The sequence below is a fragment of the Carassius carassius genome, chromosome 45 (assembly GCF_963082965.1).
Source record: "Carassius carassius chromosome 45, fCarCar2.1, whole genome shotgun sequence".
NCBI lineage: Eukaryota > Metazoa > Chordata > Actinopteri > Cypriniformes > Cyprinidae > Carassius > Carassius carassius.
In genome coordinates, this window is record NC_081799.1 from 13,343,852 (window position 1) to 13,366,177 (window position 22,326).

Genomic DNA, 22,326 nt, shown 5'->3' on the forward strand with positions numbered 1-22,326 from the left:
GCTACATACCCAAACTTACCTATTAGGGCCAGACTCCTGGGACCGGGGTAGAGCTCAAGGCTAGGAATCAAGAATAGATTCCTTTAAAGGGATACAACCAAGAGACTAGCATCATACTAAGTCTTGGCCTGTCACACAGGGGCTGTCACTTGCTCTCGTATAATCTTGCTGAAGGAACTGTCTCAACAGATCCCTAGTAGCAACACCCTGTTTAAATAGGTATCCTGAGGATACATAGGTGGAGTGATGCCCAGATGAACTGGGCTTTTACCAGCTCAAGAAAGGGCACGAAGCAACAGCGCGAAGCGGTAGTATTTTAGAAAAGAACGCAAAGTACTAGCGTGCAAACTTACCACAGTGTGGATTTTAGAAAGTGCACAAAGACTTCATGTGCACAATTACCATCAGGGGCGTAGGTTACGCGGGGAAGTGTCCCCCCACTTTTAATATCACGGAAATTCCTCCCCCGCACTTTTTCGAGCAAATGTGTTCGCATAGAGGTTTTCAAGAGCTGGAGTGAAGAAATATAAATTCTCAAAGAAAAACTCAAAGAAACAGGATAGTCTGCGCATGACCTGATAATTTATTTGGACCCGGTCACCCAGAATAAGGCGAGATGAACATCACGGAGTGCTAAACACTCCTGCAGTGTGTGTTTCATTCATACTCGAAGCCGGAGGACACTGTCGTGCAGAAAGTCATACCAGGAAATTCCTTATATGGACAAATGCGTCCAGCTATATGAACAGTTGTTTTCACAGAAAAACAGAAATGTTTGGAAACACAAAGACATTAAACATACGATTGCGACAAATATATGGTTTTTCAAGTCATCTCCAGCAGGTGATAAAGTATATGAACAATGCAGTGCTAATTGACATAGCATTTAATACAGTATAGAAACTATTCTGCCTTATTATGTGATAAAAAAAAATGTTTGTAGTATATAAATAAATCATATTTAATAAATCATATAATAAATTATCATTTGTTATTGTCCAGTTATAGATTTCTAAGCCAATTAAAAGCTAGAAATTAGAGAAAATTAAAGCTGCCTATAGTATCCACTACCAGTCAACAGTTTTTGAACAGTAAGCTTGTTAATGTTTTTAAAATAAGTATATTCTGTTCACCAAATCTGCATTTATTTGATCCAAAGCATTTAACATTTTGAATTTGATTTCAAAGCTGAACTTTAAGCATCATTACTCCAGTCACATGATCCTTCAGAAATAATTATGATATTCTGATTTGCTGCTCAAAAAAAAGAAGAAGAAGAAGAAGAAAACACTTATGATAATGTTGAAAACAGCGGAGTAGATTTTTTTTTAACACTTGCTCTATAACATTTATTGGTAGGGTCTGGGACAAAAATGTATGAGTGTGTCCCTGTAACAATGTAAGATTTTTGAGTCTGGAAGAAGGAGGCGAGAACCGGCGGACATTTAAAGAAAATTTTAATAACAAAATAAACACAAAAGAGTGCGACAGCCCCTCGCAGACGACTGTCGCGCACAAACAAAAACAGGATAAAAACACAAAATAAAATCCAGGCCTGGTCCTCTCTCTTCTTGTACTGCCATCACTCCTCCTTTTATCCTTCCGGAGCTCCTAACACAGTTCATTCCTCTATATCCATTGGGCTCTACAGACCTCCAGAACCTGCAGAAACAGATCAGCATCAGATGTTTAGTGGTGCTTTCTGTGTGATTTTTTACTGACTATCAGAATAATTTATTATATAATAATAATTTAATTCAGTGATTTTTCACCCAGAGATCAGTGTGCTGTCATCAACCCAGTTCTCCACATCACTGGCAGTCAAACCAATCCAGACATCAGCATCAGCAGACATTTTCTTAACAAGACCCTAAAAAGATGAAACAATTACATTGTAATCTGATAATGCCAAAATTCAGTTGACTTCACACAGACATACTTGTATATGTATCCAAAGAAAACACACACAAAGACCCACACACCCACACAATTTATTTCACTCACTTGTTCATGATGATCAGATCTTCTCCTCTCTCTGTACAGTATCTTCTGCTCTCAGCCCAGCTCTTCTCCTCAGAGGAAGTTAAGTAAAGAATGGACTGATAGTACATCCATCCACCTGTTAACATAAGCAGTTAAGTATTAGCACTTTATTCCCATCCACACTGAATTACACAATTTATTCATAAAGATATTTTATGTTGTTAATGTTGAATGCTTGTGTGTCTGTGATTTAGTTCATGATTACTCATTTCAAGATGTCTTCGCAGGTGATTGTTCTCCCACTGTAACTGCTCTCTTTGTTTGATAAAATCATCACTCTTGGACAATAATACTGTTACGATCATCAGGTGGAGTGCCCATGAACTCCTATAGAGGGCAGTCCACTCAGGACTCTGGCATCTTCTATTTCCATTCCCAACTCCATGTCCCATAATTCCGTTCTTAGTGCTAATCACAACCAGGTGTTCCCCATTACCACTCCCCTATATAAACTGTGTTTGAACTCTCAATCATTGCGAAGTCTTGTTTAGCCCTGTATATCATTTCCGAGTATTTTCCCTGTGTTTGTTCTTCCCGTGTCTGATTTTGGATTGTTTATACCGACTCTGATTCTCTGCTGCCTGCCCTGACCTCTTCTTGTTACTGTTAATGATTCTGGATATCCCTGACATGCCTGACGCAGTGATTACTGCCTGTCCGACCATTCTCTTAATAAAGTTCTGCATATGGATCCGAACGTCTCTGACTCATCGTTAAAAATACTTTCTTTTCAATTGTCAGGTTAGTAACTGGTGTGTCTCTTGTGTGTAGTTTGTGTTTTTTTTTGTATGCACTATGCAGCACTATGACTGCAGTCAGCAGAAGAACACACAGGCATGTCCTGATATTACTGAGTTAGATGTGTTCCTAGGTCAACATATTTTGTTGACCTTGGAACAACATTTTACTCAAAAAATGTAGTCTTGACCATATCCCCACACCTAAACCTAACCTTAACCATGAGTGATCCTTAAAATCAGAGGAAATGATAGATGAATGAAACTGATGTACGTACAAGCACCTAACAGTGATTGTAAGCGTAAACTTCACAAAATCTATAAACTTGTTCTTCAAATCTGATTGGTTAATCACAATGTTGTTCCAGAGACAACAAAGATGTTGTCCCAGGAACATGTCTCACTTGGTAAAATCAGGTTCTGCAACAAACAGCAGCACCAGACACACTGCAGCTGCTCTGGAGCTTCTGATCTTCACAGAGTCATTTCCTGAACACCACGTACATGATGTAAAAAGACTGAACTTGTGCAAACTGTGAAATTTAATCAAAGAAATTAATGTGATTACCTGTGTGCTGAAGTGGTTGGTGTGTGTTTGTCTCAGTCCTGAATTCATAATCTCTCACACAATCAGCACTCACGTAGATAGCCACCGTCATCTCCACTCTCTCTGTTGATTCCCTCAGTCTCAGTCCCAATGACAATGTCATAAAGAGGGCAAGCGTGATTTCACCAAGTACAACATGTTCCTGGATCAACAGCCTTGTTAATCCTGGAACAACATTCCTATCAACCAATCAGAATCGAGATATAACATTTTAAGAAATATTTGTTTTAGGCTTAAAATCAAGGTTAGGTGCTTCTACACTTTTGTTAATCAGCTATCATTTCCCACTGATTTTAGGAATAAATTATGGGTAGGGTTAAGTTTAGGGGTAGGAACAATACCCTACAATAATGTTGACAATAATGTTGATCCAGGATCATCAAAAGATGTTGATCCAGGAACATTTCTTACTTGCCAAAATCCCGGCGACCCATAAATAGTATCAGACATCTCTGATCTTTGAATGTCCAATACTAATATTCTTTAATGATGTTGAATCTTCTTTTGTCATTCAGCTCACAGACAAACTAATATAACTAAATGAAATGGATCTGGCATGCAGTAAATGTGTGAAGCCTAAGATCATGTGACATTAAACTCTGAAGTATGTTTATAGCGATTTGTAAAAGATCTGCAGCAACAGACCAACATTAGATGTTCATTGTTGCTTTCTGTGTGGTATGATACTGACGGAGAATCATTTATTCAATTATAATAAGTTCAGTTTGATGATTTCTGACCAGACGTCACAGGACTCCTGAACACCACAAGGTGCTGTAGCTTAGCTTAGATAATTAAGAACAATTTGGACTTCCACAAACAGGTGACAGGATTGTGACAGGATTTGATCTTTATTTGACCACTAATTTCAAAGTGACTTTGAAGTACGTATACACACTCTAGAGACTTAACTAATATAGATGTGAAAGTGCAAATGTTAAGAGCAAATTATTTTAGGCAAAAGTGTCAAAACTTCCGGAAATCTCAAGTCTTCAGGAAATGTCGTTCCTGACAGCTTTTTTATTCTTTGTCAGGTCATCAATAAGTCAGCAGCCATGTTAGAGGAAAATATAGTCTCATTAATGAAAACATATGCTAATATTGAATTGTTTATAAGTACATGTCAACTAAATGTTGAGAAGTCCTTAAACAATGATTAATAAAATATGCAAGCACTAGCCTTAATTAAAAGTTCTGTTTGCAGTTGGATGCTTTAAATGCGGCAACAAAATGACGACTATACAGATTAATTACCCTTGTGTGCCATGGCTAAGATGAAATGTTTTATTTTAAAATGTGAAAGATTGAGTTTGTATTGCCTCTGATAATAGGTGTCATTAAAGATGCAGCTCACAGTTCTAACAAGGTCTTGAAAGTGTTTCGGAGCCTTGAAGAATTTTAATGTTTTGAATCTCTTAAGAAGTGACCTATTTACATGGCGTTAGATAATTTAATTTCCTCCAGATTCACACACACACACACACACATACACACACATATTTTAGACAGCCTACTTCAAATTATGAACTATTATGAATTTTTATGCAGTACTTAAAACAAACAGAATAAATCTGTGTCTCTTAGAAAGAATTTCGATTTTGGTCAACTGTGTGTCAGTGGTAGAGATAAGCAATATAACAGTAGAGATTTCCCCACACAGTTTTCATAAATTGATGTGGATTGGCTACACTGACTGAAGGCTTTTATGAAAACCACAAATCACACTTTTTTTGGCATTCCTGCTGACAGACAGTCAGTTTGACCAAGTGCATTATGGGTGTTGAATTTTTCCATACCCATTCGCAAAGGGGATAGCCCTTTTCATGTTTTTTCTTACCATTTAGGACTGATAAAATATATAATAATAATAATAATTATTATTATTATATAATTATATGAGAATAGGGAAGTCCACACCTCAACTATAATGGAAATGACACAAGAACTATATCACAACTCATTTTGTCTAGTATAAAACAATAAAACATTGACAGCCAATAAGTACCTAATAAGTACATACCTTTATTACTATAAATCATAAGAGAATGATGTTTTATGGATTAATTTTTTTTTTTAAGAAAGCCTGGATATAGATTGACAGATATCCACTCTTATCTTAGATTGTGATGAATAGCTTAAATGGCATTAAGAAATAAAAAAATGGCAGTAGTAGTTTGTATCCCTAATTTTTATTTTTTTTTAATCGAAAACAGTTGGTAAATATTGTCTCGCTATTCAGCTACTAACATCTTATCTCAGCTCACATTCAAATGCTATGCAGCTCACGCCACTGCTTGCCTTCAATAAACTTGGGAACATTTTGTGAATGTTGGTTTTGTCAAAACCACTCTCAGAGAGTTTAGACTGTGGTGTCAAATGATGCAAGATGACAGTGGCCATACTGAGATGCTTTGGCTTCACTTTTCTATAGTGGACGCCATCCTTTTTTCCTTCTTTTTTTTTTTTTACAGTCTCTGGTTGGAACCTTTTGGACTGCGGCATCTAGAGTTTCAGGACATAACTTTTAATTTACATAATCAGCGTTGAGATTTACACAATATGCTGAGAACTGTGACATTTTATGTAATCTAAAATGCTTTGCCTTATTTCCAGCAAAAATAACTGTACTGCGATGTATATTGTTATCTTGTAATAAAATTACTTATATTGCAATGTAAGATTTTGGGCATATTACCTACCAGTATGTAAGAGATATACATTTCTGAGAGTGAAATACTGTAAGAAGAGCGTTTTGGCATCCTCTTTCACCCTTTGTGCCCTCTATCTTTTACTCACTGTATCTCTGTGTTTGAGAGTGTGTTTGCCACTGAATATTTCCTCTCTCTTTCAACTCTAAGACTTCTCCAGGTGTTGGTCTGCCTTTTAGCAGGTTGAACAGCCACCTGTGGGTAACAACAGCTCCCTCTGGTCCATCCCCACCATCTGCCCCACACGAACACACACACGCCTGTATTCACATACCGACATGACATCTGATGAATACTAAATATGTGGTGCCATTATTTTAGGTGTGTTTTGTGAATGTAAAATATAGTTTGAAATGTTGTCGTATCTCAACTGGTGCTAACAACATCAAAGTTGTTGGTTGAATTCTCATACAAGCAAAGCACTTATATGTTGAAGCAGCTGCTAAAAGCATTAAATGGTTTGTCCAGATGTTTGGTTGATGTGTATATTAGTGTTATTTAATTTCAGTACATTAAATCAGGGCTTTTACCTATTAAAGTCACTTTCTCTGTGGATTTTAGTGGCAGTTTAACATTGTTAAAGATCATTGCTGTGAAATTATCACAACACTACTGATTAACAGGCTGATTGCGCGATACTGATTACTACAGCACTACTAATTAAATACAGAATACAAGAGCACAATTAATCTGATTACAATCTCAGAGGACTGTGGGAGACACCAAACACTGCTAATGTCTAAACAATGCTATAGTTTTACAACCTTATACTATCCCTAAATTATATGTCATTAAAGCGGATACTTATCATTTGTAGTTTCTGTGATAGAAATAACTCAAACTAGTCTAGAACTTCTATTGTGGTGTAAAGGTCAATTCACAACACACAGACAAATTCCAACAAACACCAAAAATGGGTGCCGTCAGAATGAGAGTCCAAACAGCTGATAAAAAAAAAATACCCGGGATATTTTATGTACAAAGATGTTTCAAAATTTTCAGGACAATGGCTTTGTACCATTGGCCTGGAAGAATTTTATTGTTATGCCGGTACCCAAAATACCTCATGCAAAATTGTTAACTATTGGTTGGCTTGATATTAGTTTTTTACATCTTAATATTGTCAAGACAAAAGAGCTATGCTTGAGGAGTCAAACAAGAATAGTAGATACAAGCCCATATAAACTAGTAATTATAAAAGGAAAAATTGTAGAGCAGGTCTCAAATTTTAAATATTTAGGAACATGCAATTATTGACAATAAACTCAACTTTGAAAGTAATGCATAGTCTCTCAATAAAAAGGCAAGACAGTGCCTTGGTCTTCTAAGAAAATTGTGGAGCTTTAATGTTAGTAAACAAACTCCAACTATGGTATACTGTACAGGTCAATGATTGAGAGCTTTCTTAAATATAATATTGTATATATATATATATATATATATATATATATATATATATATATATATATGTGGTAACATTTTAATTTAGGGTTTCTTAACTAGTTGCTTAATAGCATGAACATTACTATATTATTAGCCATTTATTAATAGTAATTAAGCACATATTGATGCCTTATTCTACATCCCTAATCCTACCCAATAACTAAACTTAACAACTACCTTACTAACTATTAATAAGCAGCAAATTAGGAATTTATTGAGGGAAAAGTTAATGGTGAATAAGTGTTCCCTATTCTAAAGTGTTACCATATATATATATCTCTCTCTGTGTGTGTGTGTGTGTGTGTGTGTGTGTGTGTGTGTGTCTCTGTGTGTATATTACTGTGGATGATGAATTGTAATGTGTAAGGAATGTTTGGGGTTGAGTCAGTTGCCTAAACTTGTGTGATTTTGTGTGTTTTATGTGCTGTTAATGTGTGATATGTTTCTTAAGTATTAATGTGGATGTGTCACCAGTGTCAAAGACAAATTTCGACTCTGTGACAAGCAAAACAGACAATAAAGTCTTCACTTCACTTAATTTCACTGATGATCTAGAGTCATGTGGATTACTTGTGGATTATTGTTATGCTTTTATGAACTGTTTAGACTCTCATTTTGACTGAACCCATTAAATTCAGAGGAATTTTCATTTCTGGGTGAACTATTCCTTTCATGAATTTATTTGTAGAAAAAAAAAGTGATCAAAAATTTATATTTTGATTTAATATGTTTGTAAATAATTGCACCTTTAAGCACCTATATGATTCATGTGCTAAGAATCCAGGAAATGTTACATTAATATCCATGTTGCTATTGTGAACTGAAGTATGTAAAAGTCAAGTTGCTCTATTCCATACAATGAAAGTGAATGGGGACCAGGGACTGTCGAGCTTCAAAAATGCACTCTAAAGGCATCATAACAATTTATCATACAACTTAAATTCCAAGTTTTCCAGGTCGTAGCTTTGTGTAACAGACTAAAATTAATTGTTTATCTTACTATTCACTTTCTATAGAAAAGAGCAACTTGAACATTCTGCTAAACATCTCCTTTTGTGTTTCAAATAAGAGAGAAAGTAAAGTGAGTTTCAATAGACATGAGGTTGAGTAAATGATTTCAGAATTTTTATTTTCTGGATGAACTATTGCTTTCACTTCAAACTAGTTTAACAGGACATGTAAGGTACCGTGAATGAAAAATAGAAAGAAGGAATATCTCAGACACTGTATTCTCTTCAGGGCCCCTGAAGGAAGGATGTAAAGAAGGGGAAAAAAACAGCTTCTTCTTAAGATGTGCTGTTCAATGGATTTCGGGGAGCTGAATCAGAGAAAAGACAGAGAATTTCTTTTCTTTACAAAGGAGTGTGTGTGTTTGTGTGCATTTGAGAACAGCTGAATATGCATCTCTTTTACTTCGTTGAGGACAATCATCCGTATTACGCTGCTAAGTCCCAAGGACATTTCCCCTGAAAAATAAAACAGAAATTCTCATATCATTAAAAGCAGAACGAGACGCACATCAGTGAGAGGTTTGAGCTCAGTTTTGTGTATCACACAGACTAAAACCAGATTTTATAGTCATATTCATCTCGCCGTGTTCCCCTCTACTGCATTACAGGATTTGGTCTTTAGCATTACTATTGATTTTTTTGGCTGTTTCATGAAACTACAAAGCAAGAAACATTACTGAACTCTCATAAGTGGGTTTGCCGCAGTCCAAGTTTGCAGTTCTTATCCTTTTTGGGCCCTTTTTTCTCCCAATGTGTTTTTTAACCTGATTCATCGGTCTTTATACAAGTTGTAATGATCTGGCAGATATGATGGTTTGTTAAACAAGATTCTTTATCTGTTGTTTCTTTGACAACACAGACTCATTCTTGAGACTTTTACAAAAGGAGCCTGTAGGCACTAGGGTGTTTTGTTTTCTAGGGGGCTAGTTAAGTCTTTGTGCCTTAGCACACTGTAAAAATGATTCTATACTATCAAGTAAATAATGCAGGAAAATAACTAAGATGTACTTTGTTGTTGTTTGGGTTAGCTTAAGTTATAAGTAATGCATCCGTGCTATCACAATATACCATTTGTGTATTGAGTGTTCAAGTAATGTCAGTGGTTTAAAAATATTATTATTATTATTATTATTATTATTAATGTATTTATTTGTCATTTGAATTCATTGTAACTTAGTTTTTGTTAGTTTTCACTCAACTATTGTTCTTTCCAGTATTTTCAGTATTTTTGTTTGTATTATAGTTGTAGTATTTTATGGCTGCCAAAGTTAACAAAATTATGTAAGTCTTTTTTGGTGTTAAACTTTTATAATATATCATGCTTGCATTTTTTTAATGAACTAAAATGTATTTATTTTAAATGTATTAATCTTTTTTTTATTTAAACTGATTTATATTTACCCTAACAACACAATTTTAAACCATTTAAAACACTGAAAATTTGATTTTGTAAACACTGGATTTACTTTAAAAAAAAAATAACTGTAACAATAATTACAAAGAACAGCATGTAATACACATTATTAAACACGAATTAAGAAAAAAATTACACATGGAATGATCTACGTTAACTTTGCTGTTAAATCAACTTAAGAAAATTAGTTTACTTAAAACTGTTACCTATTAAATCATATAAAATTTTAGATAATGGCTGCTTGACATTTTTGGATTAAATTAAAAATTCAGGTTAAGGTTATCTAACCCTTATACAGTATCCATACAGTGTGAATCTACAATTTTCATAGTCATGAAAATAAAGAAAGACTCTTTGAATGAGAAGGTGTGTCCAAACTTTTGGTCTGTACTATATATATATATATATATATTAATATTATTGTTTTTATTTATTTATTAATCTTTTTACTTTGAGCTCTACAGCCTCATTTATAGACTGCAGGTGGGATATTTGAGGGACGTGACGCCCACTAGGTCACTCCTGCCCTGCTGTGCTTGCAGACAATTGACACAGGTTTGAAAATGGCAAAGCCACAAGTGGTTTACAGGGACAATCATCAGTGGCATTAAAAGAGCGCCATGTCAAAAAATCTCATCTTACAAAACACACAAGGAGTGTTCATATAGAGATGAGGTGTTCTCTCATCTGCTTTGTCCCCACCCTCATTCATCACAACCTTTTTGTTTTATTTCTTTATTTCTCTGTAGGCACATCATTGTGGTTGACAGTCAGAATAAGTAGTGTCAGCAAGTAGATTGAAAAGTTATTTTCAGGCGTCGTAATCTTTTGTTTCCTTGCAGGAAAAGAAAACCTCAAGTTTGGTTCACACACAAAGCCAATTATAGGCACAGTAAAAGGATATTTCATCAGGCGGCAAAGCTGTCTATCACAGATGTAGATGGTTTGACTGGAGTCCCTCACATATCACTGCCGGATGGTTTGAAGACGAGGTCATGCCTTTCAATGAGCGGGACATTGATGAATGTATCAGACTCATTCACTGTTGCGACTCTTACATGATGACTTTATTTTATGTTCCAGGAAACCCAAATGTAGCATGACAGTTTCACTTTACGGGATGGATACCTTACATTGTGTGTCCTTTTTGTACCAGTACCAGCTTGGCTTCTGTTGAACAAAAAATTTTCTATTATCGTGTTTGTTGTGTCTCTACTCTTGTACCCGTGCTAAACATGTACAACCTATACTGTATATTACATAAATATCTATTTATATTTTATCCAACAATTCAGTGTAATTTATAGATGTCATTTATAATCTAATATGTTTGAAGGGGCCAAAATTAATATTTCTTTAGTGGTGTTAATAAACAAATTTTCTCACTCTGGCAGAAATGACTTTGCAATAACATCGGGTCCTCCAAAATGTGTATCAGTTATGTGTATTATTTAATGCACATGACAATTAGACGAGAAAGGAAGAAGGAAAGCAGGGTTTGACAAATAAATCATGACTCACGACTTGACAATTGACAAACATGACAATTAACGACTTTACTGAAGCATTCCAGCGAGGCGAAATTGCTGAAATCCACAGCAGACATTCAGAATGAGATTAGGATGGGACGTTTCTGGACACAAAACCACCTCTGCTTGGATGGACCGAGAGGAGGCGTTTGTGCATGGGAGAGAGTAGAGAGCTATTCTCCTATTGTCACACATTGAAATATGTGAGAATAGGAGAAGAGGGGGTGTAAGTTTCTTTGCTGACGTCTTGCTGATTTCTATAGAGTCTCCCACTCTACATTATGCAACTTTATTGCTGCAGTTTTTCTCCATTTGTTGATCAACTTTTAATCTTATGTTCAAGATCTGATATTAATCATCATTAATCAGTAATTTAATCAATATAACACATTTATATCTTCCAAAATAGGGAATCTGCATTCTAAATGTTATCATTGCATTAATATAATCAGAAATGGTCGATGAGTTGATATCACAACCAGATCTCATTTTTGAGATTTGATGTGCCTCCAGCTTCTCTACAAAAATCCAACTGAAGAATCTGCAGCTGTATGTTGATGCTCAAGGAAAATTCCGATAAAACACTCTTCATAAAAAACACCTACGCACATTCATACAGACGTGCAAAGTCAGCAGTTCAAGGACAGATATGATTAATCTAGTAATATATGTGAGAATTTTAGCACTCAAGAGAAGTCCAACTCCATGAGAACTGGTGAAATAATTTGAACCTTCTGAGCGCTGAATAATAACGCTAACAGCTCATGACAACGATTCATACATCATTCAATCTTTTGAAGTTGGCTTTGATATTAAAGCCTCAACTTAAACTTTTTTTATCACTTTGAGTTACTGGAGTCTCTCTCTTTCTCTCTCTATCCTTATACATGGGCTGCATAGCAATTTTCAAACTTATAAGGTACTATATGCACTATGTACTTCACTAAATATGAGAAAGTACACAGCCGAAATTTGAGTGTGACCACCTTTCAGCGTTTGTGTTGGGTTGGGTTGGAAGTGTTAGCATAGCTAAACAATAGGATCTTTTAGGACCATACACCAGTATACTAATAAGTCAAAATCTTGTGATTTGATTTCACAGATGGCCCTATTAGAATCTATTAAGTATGTCAGTTTACCACATGATACTATGTAATAAAGTTGTGGTCTCCAACCAGCTAAAACTAGCCTGATCTTAGAAGTAGAAGTGGCAGGGAGACCACCTAATTTTGACATTTGCATTTAGGTTCTAGCATAGCTAAGCATAAGCATCTGTTAAGATACTACAACAGTATTGGGACATGCTAATAAATCATCACAGACTGTGTTAGCCAAAGGTGTTTCCTCTGAGGAGTCAATGGAGGCAGTATCTCCCCAATATATTGAATGGGAAAAAAAATTGTAGTACAAAAAAACAAACAACAACAAAACAATAAGACCAATATTTCAAAACATAGGCATTAAAAAGTGTAAAAATCACTCATTTTACTTTAGAAACCTTGTCCAACAGCGACACCAGCAGGTAAAGTTACAGTGGGAGTCATCTCTCTTGCCTCCCCTGAGCCCATTGAGTTTTAACAGACCCCATAAAGAATGCGTTGGGTTGAGTGGGGGGTAACTGAGAATGAATGGGGCAAAGTCATCGTGATATGGATAATGGATATGACTAGTTATGTTTGGCTGTTATTGGTTCCATTGATATATCCTGCCTCATGTGTTCTTGAACGTTCCAAGTTTGTGAATCAGTCTGAATGAACAATATAATGACGTTAATGAGAAAACTAATTTAAAAAAAGTTAACAACTGATACACTTAGATATAACCACTTTGTCACATCAAAATGGAATGAAAACATATGCATAGACCACCCATGCACTGTGTCGGGTGTAACGCGAGTTCCCTTTCAGTCGGTCACGTTCGACGTTACGAATGGGATCTCGCCCGAGAGCCCAATCACCTTCGAGTGGTACAAAACGAGCCAATGGTACACAAAGTACCTTGGTCTGCGGGATTTGCATCGCGAGCTCCGCCCCGCAGAGCGGGTATATAAGGAGCAACGCGAGCAACTCCCATTCAAGCTTTCGCTTCGGAGCCGAGCACATCATGTGCTGCTTTCACCGGAGTGCTACAAGCAAGAGCTGGTGTTGGTGTGAAGGCGCGATTCAGCAGTTCGTCTGGGTTTCCTGCGACAGCTCCCGTGTTCCCCTGAGCACTTCAACACCTCTGAAAGAGCAAATTTCTTTCACAAAAGAAATACGGGCCGATTTGCGTCTTTTTAAAGATGTCATTTCGCCGGTGTGTTTCTGGGTGCAGTCGATACATTGCTCCTCGTGACGTGTCTGGGCTTCCAGCACGCTGAGACTGCATTCGTGGATAGCTCATGTTCTCATTGCGGGGACATGACATCTTGGCGTTGAGATCGAGACTCGATTACCTTAAAAGGTATAGAGTCCCCTCTGCCACACCACGTTCTAGCTCTTCTTCTCGTAAGAGGGCTACTTCGGCTGGTGGCCAGGGTGATCTGAGGGTTACTGTGTGGGCTTCCCCGACGAGCCAACCTCCTCGAGCCACACCCCCCTCACATACGCCGCAGCCGGTCGAGTTTCCGGATGAGTTTGCTGGACCCTCTCAGGCTCCTGACATCTCATACGGGGCTCGCGAAGAGGACAGTATGTCGATCACCCCATCACAAGGCGGGCTTGAGTCCTCGGGAGATGAGGATTCGGCTGTGTTGCCTCCCTCGGGAGTGCCAGCATTGTCCGAGTCCGATCCTGAGCTGACGGCCGTGCTTTCCTGGGCAACGGAGAGCATTGGGCTTAAGTGGAATCCTCCGCCCTGTCCCGAGCACTCGAGGCTGGATGATTGGTTCCTGGGGGCTGCTCATGCGGATCGCCAGCACCCCCCTCTGGTTACTTTCTTCCCGGAAGTGCACCAGGAAGTAACCAGTTCATGGAAGGCACCTTTAACTGCCCGAAACCGTTCTGGTACTTCCTCTGCCTTCACTGCCCTCGATGGCGGGGCGGCCAAGGGGCATGCTGGGATACCCCCGGTGGAGCGTTCTGTCGCGATGCAACTGTGTCCACAGAGCGCCTCCTCTTGGCGTGGCAGTCCCAAGCTGCCCTCCAAAGCCTGTAAGTTCTCATCCACGCTTGTGGCCAAGGCTTACAGAGCTGCGGGCCTGGCCACTTCTGCCTTGCATGCCATGGCCTCACTTCAGGTCTATCAGGCCAAGCTGCTCCGGCAGCTGCACGAGGGCAGTGCTGACCCAGGGATTTGCAGGAGGCGCGCACTGCTATCGACCTCACTCTCCGGGTGATGAAGGTCACTGCGCGCTCCTTGGATCAGGTGATGTCCACTTTGGTGGTCCAGGAGCGCCACCTATGGCTAAACCTGGCAGACATGAGGGAGTCTGATCGGGCTCAGCTCCTCAACTCCCCGGTCTCCAAGGATGGCCTCTTCGGCGACGCGGTAGAGAGCTTTGCCCAGCAGTTTTCTGCCGCCCAGAAGCAGTCTGAGGCCATCAGACACATCAGTTGCCTCAGCCTGCTCGTCGCCAAGGGCACCCCCCTGCGGCCTCCTCCACTCCCGCTCGGCCACAGCAGCAGCCTTCAACCCGGCCGCAGCGAGGAGATGGCCGCAGAAGGGCGGCGCAACCCGTCTCTCCCCCTAAGCCTGCCAAACGCCAGGCTAGGAGTTGGAGACGTCAGCTCATCAGGAGATGGTAGCAGGACCACTCCTTCCCCCGGATGAGGGCCGGGGGAGAATCCTTTGTTCTCGTTTTCTTTTTGTTGAGCCACTTGCCCTGCAACCGGTGGTACCCAACCTTCACTAAAAGAGCTGTTTCCTCTACCTCCGGGTCCCAAGAGGCCACAAACGACAGTTGGCGACGTGCTTCCTCGCCGCTCTCGTTCTCCTCTCCCCTTGCCAGTTTCCATGCAAAGCCGGCTCGAGAACGCTTCGCCTTCTCATGCCCTCTTTGCTACTTGGAGTCAGACGAGTGCCACACTCCGCCCACGCTAAGGGATGCTATGCCTCCCATGCTGGGGCTGTCTGCTCCACCACGCTGCCCCACCGTGGGTACGCCTGTAGTCCCCTTGACCCCGCTGGTTCGGTTTCTAGGAGCCTGGCTAGAGCTCCCCAGGCCTTCCCGCTGGCTCATCTGGACGCTCAGGCTCGGCTACGTGATTTAGTTTGCCCGGCGTCCCCCCAGGTTTCGGGGTGTCCACGCGACGATGGTGGGTAAAGATGCCCCTGTCATACGCGCGGAGGTCGCGACCCTGCTGGCAAAGGGTGCGATAGAGCTGGTCCCTCCAGCCGACATGAAGTCCGGCTTTTACAGCCCTTACTTCATAATACCCAAGAAGACAGGTGGGTTACGTCCAATCCTGGACTTGCTTGCCTTGAACCGAGCTTTGCACAGACTCCTGTTCAAGATGCTAACGCCCAAGTGCATTTTCGAATGCATTCGTCCGATGGATTGGTTTGCAGCGATCGACCTGAAGGACACGTTCTCCGCGTCATGTCTCCATTCTTCCTCGACACAGACCGTTTCTTCGGTTTGCTTTCGAGGGGCAGGCATATCAGTACAAGGTTCTCCCATTCGGGTTGGCCCTGTCTCCCCGCGTCTTTACGAAGGTTGCGGAGGGAGCCCTGGCTCCTCTCAGGGAACAAGGTGTCCGTATCCTCAACTACCTCGACGACTGGCAGATCCTAGCTCACTCTCGAGAGCGGTTGTGCGAGCACTGGGATCTGGTGCTCAGACACCTCACCCGACTGGGTCTTCAGGTCAACTGGGAAAAGAGCAAGCGCTCCCCTTTGCAGAGGATCTCTTTTCTCGGTATGGAAATAGACTCGGTCACCATGTTCGCACGGCTTACAAACGAGCACGCTTAGTAACTGTTGAATTGCCTGAGACAATTCGAGGGCAAGAGAGTGGTTCCACTGAAACTGTTTCAGAGGCTCCTGGGGCATATGGCATCCGCGGCGGCAGTCATACCGCTCGGGTTACTCCATATGAGACTGCTTCAGCACTGGTTTCACGACCGAGTCCCGAGATGGGCATGGCAACAGGGCATGCTCCGAGTGACCAGATGCCTCTGCCACGGGCTGGGGTGCCATGTGCAACGGGGATGCTGCGTTGGGCTCCTGGACAGGACCTCAACTTCAGTGGCATGTCAATTGCCTCGAGTTGCTAGCAGTATGGCTTGCTCTGCACCGCTTCAGGGCCCTGCTGAAGGACAAGCACGTTCTGGTCCGTACGGACAACACTGCAACCGTAGCGTACATCAACCGTCAGGGTGGTCTACACTCCCACCGCATCTCGCAACTCGCTCGCCATCTCCTCTTGTGGAGTCACAAGCATCTGAGGTCGCTTCGTGCCATTCACATTCCGGGCAGGCTCAATCGTGCAGTCGACGAGCTCTCACGGCAGCAGTCTCACCCCGGGGAATGGAGACTCCACCCCCAGTCGGTTCAGCTGATTCAGGAACGATTCGGAGACGCTCAGGTAGACCTGTTTGCCTCTCCAGAAAATTCCCACTGCCAGTTGTTTTACTGACCGAGGGCACTCTCGGCATGGACGCCCTGGCACACAGCTGGCCGCTGGGCCTGCGCAAGTATGCGTTTCCCCAGTGAGCCTTCTTGCACAGACGTTGTGCAAGATCAGGGACGACGAGGAGCAGGTCCTCATGGTTGCGCCTTTTTGGCCCGGCCGGACCTGGTTCCCCGAACTTGTACTCCTCGCGACAGCCCCTCCCTGGCCAATTCCTCTGAGGAAGGACCTTCTTTCTCAGAGACGGGGCACCCTCTGGCACCCACGTCCCGACCTGTGGAACCTACATGTGTGGGTTCTGGACAGGTCACGGAAGGTTTAGGTTCCTTGCCACCACAGGTGGTAGCTACCATCACTTCAGCTAGAGCCGTGTCCACCAGACACGCCTATGCTTTGAAGTGGAACCTCTTCGTCACTTTGTGTTCTTCACGGCGTGAGGACCCCTGAAAATGTCGGATTGGGTCAGTGTTTTCCTTTCTTCAGGAGGGGTTGGAACAAAGACTGTCTCCTTCCTCCCTCAAGGTCTATGTGACCGCCATTTCGGCTCACCTTGACCCTGTTGAAGGTAAGTCTCTGGGGAGGCACAATCTGATCATCAGGTTCCTGAGAGGAGCAAGGAGGCTCAATCCGCCTCGCCCTCAGCAAGTCCCCTCTTGGGACCTCACAGTGGTTCTATCGGCACTGCAGAGGGCTCCCTTCAGTTGAGCTAAAGTTTTTATCTTTGAAAACTGTGCTCCTGACAGCTTTGGCTTCGATGAAGAGGGTCGGGGACCTGCAGGCATTTTCAGTTGACGAAGCGTGCCTGGAATTCGGGCCGGCTAACTCTCACGTTATCTTGAGACCCCGGCCTGGGTACGTGCCCAAAGTTCCCACCACTCCTTTTAGGGATCAGGTGGTGAACTTGCAAGCGCTGCCCCTGGAGGAGGCAGACCCAGCCCTGGCACTGCTCTGTCCAGTACGTGTGCTCCGCACCTACGTGGACAGAACTCAGTGCCTTAGGACCTCAGACCAGCTCTTTGTCTGTTACAGAGGCCAGCAGAAGGGAAAGGCTGTCTCCAAGCAGAGGTTATCCCACTGGATAGTGGATGCTATTTTCCTGGCTTATCAGGCTCAAGACCTGCCATGCCCCCTAGGGGTGAGAGCTCACTCAACTAGGAGTGTAGCTTCCTCCTGGGCGCTGGCGCATGGCGCCTCGCTAACAGACCTCTGTAGAGCTGCGGGCTGGGCGATACCTAACACATTCGCGAGATTTTATAATCTCCATGTAGAGCCCCTGTACTCCCGGGTACTCGCCCCTTTGGGCCAGTAAGGACCTGCTCGGTGTCAATCTGCTTGCTCCGCCATTCCACTCTGCGGACTGGATGCGTGCGCTATTTCCCTCAGGTGAGTTCCTCAGTCAGAACCCTGGGTTCCTCCAGCACTGTTTATGTCCAACACTTGCGTACATGCACCTTGGTCAGCCCTGTGTGGGACTAGGTGCCTCCATGTGTTGTGATTCCCCTTTTCTGGGCAATCCCACATGTGTATGTCCACAGTAAGTCTCTCCGCAGCATGTGTCTTTCCCTTGGCAAGCCCCTTGCCAGCTCTGTCATTGAAACTTCCACCCTGCGGGCTGGGTACCTCAGAGTTCTTATGTATCACCACCTTGGTGGATACCTGCCTACTGTAAGTCCTCCCATGGGCAGGCAGCCTGCTAACAAACGTCCAGCTGGAATATGCTACCCAGTGTATTCTGTGTGAGCTATTGGCCCTCACTCGTGCTGGCCTTACGACAGGGTGCTATCACTCACACGGGTCGCTGGAAGACAGCCATGTGGCGTTTTGAAAGGGACCCCATTCGTAACGTCGAACGTGACCGACTGAAAGGGAACGTCTTGGTTACGTATGTAACCCTCGTTCCCTGAAGGAGGGAACGGAGACGTTACGTCCCCTTGCCACATTGCTGTTCCGCTGAACGGCCAGGTCACTGGCTCGGCTCCTCAGCGAAGACTTGAATGCAAGTTGCTTGCGTTGCTCCTTATATACCCGCTCTGCGGGCCGGAGCTCGCGATGCAAATCCCGCAGACCAAGGTACTTTGTGTACCATTGGCTCGTTTTGTACCACTCGAAGGTGATTGGGCTCTCGGACGAGATCCATTCGTAACGTCTCCGTTCCCTCCTTCAGGGAACGAGGGTTACATACGTAACCAAGACGTTACATATCAGATTACTTTTTTAAGTAAGTAGTAAATCAACGTATTAATTTTTCATTTAGAAAGAAATATCTAATTTACTTTTTCAAATAAGTAACTGCAGTTACTTTGTTTCCCATGTCTTGACTGACAGATCTCGTGTTGCCAGGTTGAGAGAAATCATGAGTATATGCAGAGGTGTTGTGTGTGAACATGATTTTACTGTAGTTCTATATTAAATTTAATATGTGTTTACTCATCTCACAGATGCACTTTTCCTCAAAATGATTAAAAACAGTCAAATGCAAACTCAAAATATTATAAAAACCTGCAATAATTAAATATGTTAAATAAGACAAATATCATTTATGTATTTAATCCCATTTTTCTTACCAGTGTCTTTGCTGCTGACCTTTGATGATCCAATTCAACCATACTAATAAGCAAAAATGGCACATTTGTGTTTCATTTTTGTTATTGCTGAATAGTGTTGAACTTTCTTCTCCTGTGTCATATTCTTCATGCAATTAGTTTGAGCTGCTATCTCTACTGTACAGACATGAATTTACATTTCCTTCAGCCCAGAGGCATATTCATTTCACTTTTGGTGTGAAAGGGCTTTTACATTTGTAAAAGAAGAAGAAAACGCAAGCCTTGTGAAGATTTAAAAAGTAACTCAAAAGTAACCTAATGCATTAACTAGTTAATTTAATTAATTAATTTGTTACTTCTTTAGGGCGTGACGTAATATTGTAATGTTTTACTTTTAAAAGTAACTTTCCCCAGCAGTGCCCATGCATTCTAACATCTGCATGACCCATGAATGATTGTGGTGTGTGACTAAACCAATGCCAGGCATGCCAGTGTCCATTTGTCAGTGCATGTGAGTAATGAGTTTAATCTCTCCAGAGACTGTGCGTTCATATTCTGTGATTGGGCCTGAGCCACATCAGCTACAGGATCTTAATCTCAAATTGGCCTTTAAGGTTTTAAATAATTTATGCAACAGCATGGAAGATGTGCCCGTGCTGTTCCTGCCTTTATCTTTGTACCAAGTACCTGTGCTGAGCAAGCCTTTCAACTATTTCTTTATTTTCAGCAGACAAATGACACCAAGGGTGACCATCCGCACGAGTAATTCTTCGTCTTCAGTCAATATGCATGTGAAAGATGACCGGTTCCAAGCATAAGCATAATTAGTGGCTGATGTGAATTCACACATGCATGCGTGAACTCACAAACACACACTCCTCATTTCAATTATCTTGCACCTGTCTGGCTTTCAATACGAGAGACTTTACTAAAGTAATGTTCCCAGCATGGGTCTATTATTAGATCCATGTTAACACAGCCCTCATGGCCCTGATGGTCAATTAGGCTGAGTGGCACATGCTGCAAACTAATAATCTCATTCCAAATGAAATGTAGAAAAGATACGATCAATCCATTGCAGGTATTAGCCTTCTCATGGACTATTATGGGCACTTCTGAATGTGCAGGCAATGGACAAAATGATTTGAATATGTAATGGTTACATAACCATTCCAAATTCCAGAGATCCAGATTTGTATACTGCAATGTTCATTCATAAAATGTTTGGTAAAATAAATATTTTATAAAATAAATGCAATAAATACCGTTTTCATACTCTTTCATATGGCGTGACAGATCGATGTAAAAATGCCTCAAATGGCAGCAAAGTGTGAGAGTGTGCATGGTCATCCCTTCTTCTTTACTACTGTTTTTTAACATGAAATAAACATGAATGAACATCTCATGAAATATAAGATGACTATATAATATGTATTATATCTTACTCCACCTGTTTGTGAAACAAGTTATGGCAGCCAATGTGTTTAAAATGCGTAAAACTTTCAACAACAAATATAAATTGTATTATTTAGAAGTTAATTGAAACTGCATTATGTGCAATTTACATGTTTGAATACAATTATGAGTGTTGATTATTATATTTAAAAATAAATAAAATAATAAAATAATTTAATTTACGTTTGTGCTCTGTTGTTAATTATAACCTTTTAGTAATGTAAATTCTCCGTATAGTTAAGAGCATACGCTATGGTAGATTTCTTTCCCTAAGAAAATGTTTATTATAATTGAATTTATTTAAAGAAATAGCAATTTCTTCAGTGAACCACTGTTTATATATTTTCAGTTTTATCCCCCCTGATGTACTGAACCATACCATGACATCAAAACTGAGGTACGTACCAAACCGTCAAATTTGTGTACCATTACACCCCTAGTAGACAGATAATTAAGGATGGAAATGCAAGGGCAGGACAAAGTAAATTAGCACACAAGTGACATTTTTGTAAAATACTGATTTTAAGATGCTTGGCGACATTGCTATACAACTGTCGGTTCAATTTCGAATGAAATATGTTTTAGTTTTTTCGTAGTTTTAGTTTCTTTAAACTTTCGTATGAAGGTTCCCTTTTTGCACTATACAGATGTTGTGCAATAGAAATTTAAAGGTTCTTCTAGCAATCAAAGATGTTGATAAAAAGAGAGTATAAAGAAAATAATCAGAAATTTAGTCCTTGACTGTTGGATTCTTTCGAGAAAGTAAATGTAAATAATTTATAATAAAAGGCGGATAAATAACTCTGAATCTCTCTTCAGTGTGCAAGTTCATGTATAAGTTTTGTTGTCTTTTTTGTATTCTCCAGCATATATGCATCACGAACAGTTAAACCTTAGAATGACTTTATATTTCATTTAAGTTGTGAATGTGTTCAACAATGTTTCTGAAATGCTGAACATGTTCAGAGAGCACAAAACACTGAAAGAAAAACATTAGATATCACTTTTTGCATAATTTAACATTTGATCTTGCACTTTAAATTGTTGCACAGGCTTACATTTTTTAATATCAGGATTATGTAAGAGGTGTCTTGTGGTAAACTATCTTTTAATCAAAGATGCTTGTGTGTATGAGAGCAAACAGAACCAGAGAGAAAGAGAAAAAGCATTGAAGCGTCTTCTGGATTGACAGGTTAAATGATAGTTTCAACTCTAAAGGACATAAAATTACAGTTGTTGACACATTTGAAACCAGGTTGATCTGCAGATCTACAGCTTGGAGGTTA

General features: G+C 40.8%; 1 pseudogene; it reads right to left on the bottom strand.

Annotated features, from left to right (window-relative positions):
* Nucleotides 1–1,438: 1,438 nt before the first annotated feature.
* LOC132126949 (uncharacterized) overlaps nucleotides 1,439–22,326 on the bottom strand; it is a 29,745-nt pseudogene continuing 8,857 nt past the window's right edge.